A 9,444-nucleotide genomic window follows, 5' to 3' on the forward strand; every position below is an offset into this window, starting at 1 on the left:
TATACATTCTCCAGCTAAGTATCCTTCAGCCATACAAGCTTCTGGCCTTGCATAGTTCTTTACAAATGCTTTAAGAGTCTTCATGTACCTGCATATCAAGAATTTAATCAGTTATACAGTCTATGGTTTAAAAAATAACAAGAGAAGACCAAAACACAAAATTTACAGTTAGTACCTTTCAAATGGATACATCCATCTAAAATGTACCGGACCACCCAGACGTGCCTCCCTTGCCAGATGTAGGGGAAGGTGAAACATTATGTCGAACAAAGATGGGGGAAAATACCTCTCCATTTCACACATTGTCTCTACAAGCTCAGTCTCCAAAGATATTAGCTTCTCAGGGTCTAGAACTCGCTGACAAAGTCTGTTAAAGAAGCTGCACATCCTTGTAACTACAATCCTTGGACCATCCGGGAGTAAGCCTCTCAACGCCACTGGTACTCAAGGCTATCCCTGTAAGTAACAAACATTTCGAAACATCAAACACCTTAATACTTAAACAAAAAAATGAAAATATATAATAAAACATACACATACCTTGGTAGCCAAACCCAATTCTTGTCCATTGTAAAAATAAACTAGTACTCCAGATCCAAGTCTACGTACAATACACGAATAAGGTTTCGTAAATCACTAAAACAGAAAATTAAAATCTCATAACAATATGGAAGGAACGAGAAGCTCACCACTAAAATAAGTGTACTCCTTTGATTTGAGAAGATATCTGCAAAAAAAGCATCGAGTATTAGTAAGAAGAAAACTTAATGACGAAATTGAAGAACCCTAAATTGATTAATCTTAGTATAAACCGTAGATCTAACAGATGAAAACCCTAAATTAATTAGAAACGTATTAAAACCCTAAATCAATTCGAAAATTGAGGAAAAAATCGAAGAACCCTAAATCGATGAAAGCATTGTGAAGAACATTCTTCAGAGAATAGACGGCCTTATCATCATTGCTCGTGATGAGAATATCATCCACATAAACCAAGACAACAATGAAGACAGAACCAACAGGCTTGACAAAAAGAGTGTTATCAGCGTGAGTCTGCTCAAAACCATCACTGATAAGCACCTTTAAAAAAGTATGATACCATTGTCGACTAGCTTGTTTGAGACCGTAGATGGATTTATTCAACTTGAAGACAACATTAGGTGGAAGAGTAACACCTGGTGGAGGAGTGTAGCCAAGAGGAAGGCTCATGTAAATCTCTTCGTCTAAGCCCCGTGCAAAAACGCATTTGTAACATCCATTTGCGTGAGACTCCATTTATGAGCAGCTGCAAGCTTCAATAACATCTTGACAGTAACAAGTTTGGCAACGGGGGAGAACTTGTCAATATAATCAACACTAGGTTGTTGCGTGTATCCCTTTGCAACCAAACGAGCTTTGAATCTGTCCACAGTGCCATCAGCGTTGTATTTGATTTTATAGACCCATTTGTTGCCGATGACATGCTTCCCTTCAGGTAAATAAACCACATCCCACATGTTTGTATCCTCAAAAGCAATCAGCTCCACATTCATGGATTTTGTCCACTTGCCAGATTTCATGGCTCCTCTTTCCACTGCAGGTACAATACCTTTTCCCTCTTCTAACCTACGTTTTGAGAACAACCGCCTTACTTTTCAACATCAATGCCTTTCTTCTCTTAGTACCCGTATTCCTAGTGGTGCTTAGATAATAGATAGCGGTGCTACTTGTCATGTATGTTCTGATTTCACATTTTTTCAGATACTAAACCGGGTTCTCATACCACAGTCACACTTCCTAATGGTACTAGAGAGGTCATTAATCATATAGGCACAATACATCTTTCTGACCGTTTGATTTTGCGTGACGTTCTCTATGTTCCATCTTTTCAGTTCAATTTGATTAGTGTCAGTACGTTACTTTCTTTTGTGATAGCAAGTCAGCTCTTCATTTGGCGGCAAATCCTGTTTTTCACGAGCGTACCAAACATGTGGAACTTGATTGCCACACTACTCGGGATCGCATGAAGTCTGGCTATCTCAACACGCTCCATGTCACCTCCGCTAACAATCTTGCTGATATTCTGACAAAGGCTTTGCAACCTGCTCCGTTTCGATTCCTCTTGTCCAGATTATCAGTCTCAAGCCTTTATCTTCCTATTCCTGCTCCAGATTTAAGGCTTGTGGGGGCGTATTATGATAGTAACCACGTGATGTCCACGTGAGGCTGTTGAGTCAGAGACGTTTGCTTAGTCTCTGTTTATTCTCTACTATATATACACATTGTACATTAACATTAAGAAGATATTTTCATTCCTTAATCACATTGTTAATAGAAAGGTATTGGGAGATCTCGAAGATCGACCCAAATCCAACTGTCAATATTAAGATATATATCAATATATTAGAATAAAAAAATTACTATTATCTATATATATTATTCCATATTAATTTAGGAAATTAGGTTACAATATTCACTATATAGACTACATATATGGTAACTTATTTAGTCTAATATAAATTTTCTATAAATACTTTTGTGTTTTTTACTGTCATCAATTTGTCAAAAGGCTTCAGCATTTGAGAAACAAAACGAATACAAATTGAGGGCTTTTTAGAGCCTTCGGATAAAGGAAGGTTCCGATACTCACATAGGTATTTAAGCCTACTTCGGGGATCTGAACAGGGACAATCTCAAATTGGTCAAGTGGGGACTGCGCCACCAGCCCTATTAGCCCGAGTTGTGTTAAGATAAGTGGCACATCTTCAAGCTGAAAGGTGAAACTAATATTTGTGTTTTACAGGCACTGTTAGAAGAAAAGCTTGAGCATTTGAGAACAGAAAGATCACATTCAACGTGAGGTTAGTGAAAAATAACACCTGCCCGTATCATAGCTTTGTTATTTCCTGTATCATCTGCAAGCTGAAGGTCAAAATAACATGTTGCTTTACAGTCACTGTTAGAAGAGGGGCTCTCACATCTGAGAACAGAGAATGAAGCTTACATAAAAAGAGGTTACTGAAGCAATAACATAAATCGATTGATTTGCTATTTTTCTGCATTAATATCTGCAAGCTTAAGGTCAAAATAACACGGTGTTTCACAGGCCCTGTTAGACAAAAGGCTCTTGCATTTGAGAACTGAGAATGAAGCTCTCAAACTGAACGAGGTTAGTAAAGAAAATAGCGTACAGCTTTATGCATATCTTTGTTTTTTTTTTTCTGGATCATCTGCAACCGGAAGGTAAAAGTAACATTGTGTTTATGCAGGAAAGTTGGAGAGAAGACTTGTTCAGTTTAAAACAAAGAACGACGTGCTTGTTCATGAAATGGTGAGACATCTTCAATCCTCGGACGTTCCTTTAGTACCATCATTACAGTTCATATGTAGCAACATGTTATGTGTAGTTCTGACATTTGTTAAAATATATTTGGCAGTCTAGTACAGAAGTCAAAATGAGACAACTGCTTGACGAAAGATCTACCTTCTCTCAGAAAGAGGTATGTCTCCATTCATATTAAGATAACTGTTGCATCTTCTTCAGCTTAATCAAAATTTCATGATGTCAATCAGGCAAGACTAGCAAAGAACCTTCATCATGATGAAAAATCTTCAGTTGCAGCTGCGGAGGTAACTCTGTCTTAAGAGTTAGAAAGCGCATTTTTAGGTAAAGTGTCTTTAGAGTTAGAATAAAATGGCCATGGTATACTCATCATAGACATTCAATCCTGCAAAAGTCATCCAGAGAAATGATTTCAAGCCTGAACAATGAAATTGGAACACTGCGAGCACAGGTATGTGTTTCATCTTTTATTTTTTATGTGTTTCATCCCAAGTGAGAGTTTATGAAGATTAAAACAAAGTTTGGCAGGTAATGAAGCTGGAAGATTCTAGGAGTAATCTTCAGGAGCAGAACAAAAGTCTTGTGGAAACTGTATCCAATCTTCAAGTTCAACGTGAAAACCATGAAAGTAATGTGAAGGTTAGGCTCTGAATACTCCCAAATTGCAAAGTTCTAGTTCCAAAACATTAATGTGAGACTATAATGCCTTTCCAATGAAGTTCTCAGAAAAAAATGTATGAAAAGGTTTATGATGGTTTGATACAGGGTGCTTCTGAGGAAGAATTAAACTCACAGATTGAAGCAGCTTGTACTCTAGTTGAAAAGCTTATGACTGAAAATGCTGAACTTGTTGAGAAGGTGAGATGTACTGATATGGATTTTACTGAGTTACCTACTTAACTTGTTGGTTTATTGATAATCTGACTCGTTACTATTATTACTACATTGTCAGGTGAACGAGTTGTGCATTCAGCTAAACCAATCGCAGCATGCTTTTGCTTCAACCCCTGAGAGCCTAGCAATTGAAGTACAGAAGTCTGATACCTTAGAAGAAATACCCATTCACGACGAGTTGATTAGAACTGATGACTCTGGAGACATAGAAACTGCACCATTAGATAGAAACTTATCAGGTGTGAACAGAAGAAACAGTGCCGGTTTCTGTGAATCCGAATGGGGAGATAGATGTGGAATCACAGGTTGTAGTAGGTGAAGAAGAAGAAGCAAGTGGTGGTGTGCCTCTTGTCGACGCTCCATTGATAGGTGCACCGTTCAGGCTTGTCTCGTTTGTAGCAAGATACGTGAGTGGTGCAGATTTGGCGGAAAAGAAACAGCTTTTGTAAAAGCAAAACACATTTTGGAGGCAGAGAAGATGCATCAAGTTCTGTACCTCTCTTCTCTCTTACTAATCATATACTCAGTGGGATTGTTGATTAGTTCTTTTTCTTTTTGCGCAACACTTAACAGGACACAAATGTTTATTGTATTTTTTGGTAGGATAATGATGAACTGAGTACAGCATGTTTGCCCGTTGTTGTTTGTTTTTCCTTAACATTCAAAAACACTGAGAGTTTCTGATAAGTATCATCAAGCGTACTATCGAAAGAAGAAGAGACAGTTGAGGTCGAAGGAGGATCTAGTGGAAACAGAGGAGTTGGAAGAGTTGCCATTGGATGGAGAGGATTTGAAGATACTTGAAGTGGAAGGATATATCTGAAGACTCTAAAGGAGAGAGAGGGTTTAGAAGTCTTTGGTATATTATAAATAAGAGAGGGAAATGTATTTTCCGTTTTCATGCTCTACAGTCGCTATGAGACTGACGATTGCTGTTGAGTTCGCCATGAGAGCTTAACCGTAATCGTACTTCAAAGCTTTGTTCATTCACAGTTTATAAAAAGAGAGTTTACAATCGTACAGATCTGAGAGTAATCGATAGCTAAAACCTATCAGTTTCAAACATAAGTTCTTTAGCCATCTTGAGCGGAGACATGAATCATCATGGAAACAGCAAACTCATGATCTTTACCATGTTTGCAATAGGCGCATTATTACACAGAAAATCATCTAATAAAAGAAACACTGATTTATACCATGTTTTGAGATTACAATCTACTAAGAAATAATGTCAAATCCAGAATTATAAGAAAGATGTGGTAGTTTTGGAAAGTAAGACGTAGAAGATTTGTAGCTTTAAGGCCTTACAGTAACATAAAAATCAGCCTGAAATGATGTGAGCTCTTACTTTAAATAATTTGAAAATTTGCAAGATGGGAATCTCTCCTTTTTAGATATGAGAGTACTTTTAAGTTGAGCATCTTAAATCTTCCTTAATCCATGGTTATTCCCTTAGTTCCAGACTCTACTCCTGAAGATCTATACTCTGGTCTGGCTTCAAAAAGGCTTGTCAGAAACAAGGTTGAACTTTCACTAGGAACCAGCCAATCCGGTTCCGTCTTGGATAAGAGAAGACCATGTGTCAAATTCAAGATTTCGAACAGGGTAATCAGCAATGTCCTAAAAGAAAGATATTAAACTATAACGAGGAGAAGGAAGACAAAAATAATCTGCATAATATTTCCACGTCACAGGAATGTATAAGATACTTGATAGAAATTTAGATGGCATATGGGATTCATACCTCCTTCATTTGGTCATCCAACTGATCCACAGATTTCTTTGCATGCTGTCTTCCAAAATGCTGAGCATCAAATGCTTTTAAAGCTTCATCATGTGCCGGTTCATGGGTACTTTGGAGATGTTCTTCAGACATAGGTAGCCGCAATTTTACCTTCCTCTCATGGTACTACTGTTTCACACATCTCTCAACGATATCTTTATTGAAAACTTCAACTAGTGACCCTGTTGATGGGATCTCTCCTTTGTTTAACGCATCCAGTATCTGCAGATTAGAGCAATCAGAGATTCATAATTGCAGCACACAAAAAGACAAAAAAAAAATGACGAAAGCAACATCTTGTCCCTACAGGATATGCAGATAATCAGAAACAATGTTTCGAAAGTTTCAAATGATCAAGAATAAAGAATCAGAGTTAGGGAAGTACCTTTACTCTGCCAATCTAGTAGCATGAACCAATGAAAATAGAAGCTAGTCAGTATTCATAGAGGCATATTACTAACAAAAGAGAAGGTAGAGTACTATAGAGCACACCTTCCATAAATTCTTCTGCTAACTCGACCGCAAAGGAGAGCCGAGAAATGTCAGCTTCGCGTATCTGATGAGAACTCATATTAGAAACAGAAACATAGATGAAGTTCTTTCACACACTAAACTAGTTACTCTTTATGTTTACACATCCTTATATGCAAACTTCCTACTACAAGCTCAAGATTAGACACCTTCCCTTGGGATTGCATGTCATAAACTAAATTTGTATGTGACGAATTTCCGACGAACTTTTTTTTTCGACCAGATATTTCCGACGACGGTTTTCGTCGGAATTTGTCGGAATATGGCCATTCTGACGACATTCCGACGAATATGGCCGTCGGATTTTGCGTGTTTTATCGTAGTGCATAAACCTCAAAAATTGACCAAGGCTGAATCAAACAGTTACGCACGTGGCAACTTGAATAGCAGTATCTGTTGGTTGTGATGTAATTACTTGTTAGTTCTGAATATATTAATACTCTATCTTGGGATGCAGACCTTCATATGGTATACTATATCAAGAATTTATATTACTTGACATAAAGATAGGTCTGCATCCCAGTTCCGGTCGACTCTTTTATTATGCAAACAAACTTGATGCAATTTGTTCCACATGGGACAGATTAAAGATATAAGACACAGAAGCTCCTTGCATCCAGACTTTGAGTTTTTGCAGCAAAGTCTCCATGAAGACTTTTGGTTTGATTGCATCATCAGATGGTGTTGATGGTTTGAGAAAGAGAAGACCCTTTTGGATATAATGCAAAGAGAGCAAGAAGTGATCCATTAGTGTAAAATGGTATGGCTCTTTCCATTTTTCAGGGAAGGTTTTGGGTATGACAAAGCATTCTGAGATAATCTTTACCTCAGATGAAAAAGAAGAAGATCTGCACGGATCAAAACCAAATTTATTCCTTTGGTACTCATGCATGGAAATAAATATATAATTTATAATGGTAATTTTATGTTTAAGAGCTTTGAACCGTTTTGTAATTTATATGTATGAAAAATTAATAGAAGATTTTTTAACATATATTTTATTTTGCTTATAAACATTTTGATCAATTAGATTATTTTTTTGAATATATTAGATTGCATTTATTCATCTCAACTAAACTATAATTTAAATGCTTCAAGATAGGCTAGTATCAAATTAACTGTGTTAATTGCATTTAGTATAGTTTATTATTTTGGATTCATGATATAATGTTGTAAAATTATGTATAATTTTATATATGTTATTTTCAGAAAGAAAATGAAAATGTTATCCTTTCAGAGTCACCTGAACATAACCAATATTTTTTAAAAGTTTATGTGTGTATATAAAGTTTTTGGACCAAACTAAGTCGTAATAATTTGTTAACATATGGTTTTCATTCATTCTTTAATTTTGAGTCGTTTCCAGTTTACATACATAAAAATAAATAAAAAATTATTCTAATTTATAATATAGCATTGACTTAATTTGGCTTCTGATTTTGAGTATAAGAATCATGACTGATTTACTTACTCGTTGTTTGAGTATGTATATTAAGTCGTATTTATCCATCTGAAATGAATCACACCTATTTTTTAATTAGGTTAAAAACTGATAATTTTTTTATGCAGTTATTTTTATTTAAACTATTAAATTTGAAGATATATTTGTTCTTTTTAAGACACATACCTTTAAACAAATTTTTATGCAATCATTTTTTGTGTATAAAATTTATATATTTTCAAATTTAATTATATTTCCTTTTTGTTAACAAAAAGTATTTCTTTTTTTTATGTATATTGTACAGTAAAATATGAAGAAAATTTCAAAATTCGTAATATGTATAAAATCTATATTTTATAGATATTTCCTTTTTAATATTTACGTAGATTTTGTAAAAAAAAATTAAAAGAAGGAAATTTAAATTAAAACCCCAATAATTAAAATACTTGGTTGGTTTTGTATCTCGCAAATTTCTATATTATGTGGAAATTTATGGTTTATAGCTTAGTTAAGAAAAATGGTTACCTTATGACCTTTTTTTTGTCAATACCACTGTTGATTGTTCTAAAACGCACTGGCAGCAGACGAATGAACCTCTATCATCTAACTATACACGCACATGCTTAACTGAATCTAAACAAATAATTCCATCGTTCCGAAAAAAATCCCTGTTTCAGAAAAAAAATCAGTTTCAAAAAGATAGATTTTACATTTTCAATGCATCATTAATATTTAATCCCCTATATATTAATTGAGGAACATTTGAAAAGATGTAACCTCAATTTTGTATTAATTAAAATAAGCCCCAATACATAGGTGGCACTCAATTAGGTAGTCAATTACATTCAATTGAAAAATAAGTAGGTCCACATTCGATTTTTATATGTTGTTAGATACATAAGTTGGTCAAACTATATGATATAATTATATGATATGTTATTTTCTTTCCTTAAATCAAACCTACGGAATTACCATAAATGACTAATATATATATGACAATTAATGATTTTAATAATAGAGATTTGATAACAATTTATATCTCCTCCATCACTTTTTGTTTAATTTTATATTATTAAAATAAATTAAACAATCAAATTAGCTATAAAAGTAAAATTTAGATTTTTTCGTATATGTTATATTTTGAATTTTTAAAAACGACAATAAATGACTAAAACTATTAAAATAATTATGTTAAAAATTAATGATCAATGGTTTAACATTTTTATTATAAGAAGATACACATGATTTTAAAACCATATGAGTAAAAAATATCATTTAATAATAAAATAAATATATATATATATAGATTAAACACTATATACCATAGGATTACATAAATATTTTAATATTAAAAGTTTCAATGAATTTTCAAGAACATTTATAAATTATAAACTTATTAAAGATTTCAGATTGAAAATTTTGTTATCGATGATTTAAATATTTTGTTATAAAATGATATGAATGATCATAGAA

The 9,444-nt window shown here is 34.1% G+C and overlaps 1 pseudogene; it reads left to right on the forward strand.

Annotated features, from left to right (window-relative positions):
* The first annotated feature begins 1,904 nt into the window (after positions 1-1,904).
* On the forward strand, positions 1,905-5,484 carry LOC106408309 (annotated as a pseudogene).
* Positions 5,485-9,444: the final 3,960 nt, after the last annotated feature.

The sequence above is a fragment of the Brassica napus genome, chromosome C3, assembly GCF_020379485.1.
Source record: "Brassica napus cultivar Da-Ae chromosome C3, Da-Ae, whole genome shotgun sequence".
In the NCBI taxonomy this organism is placed as follows: Eukaryota; Viridiplantae; Streptophyta; class Magnoliopsida; order Brassicales; family Brassicaceae; genus Brassica; species Brassica napus.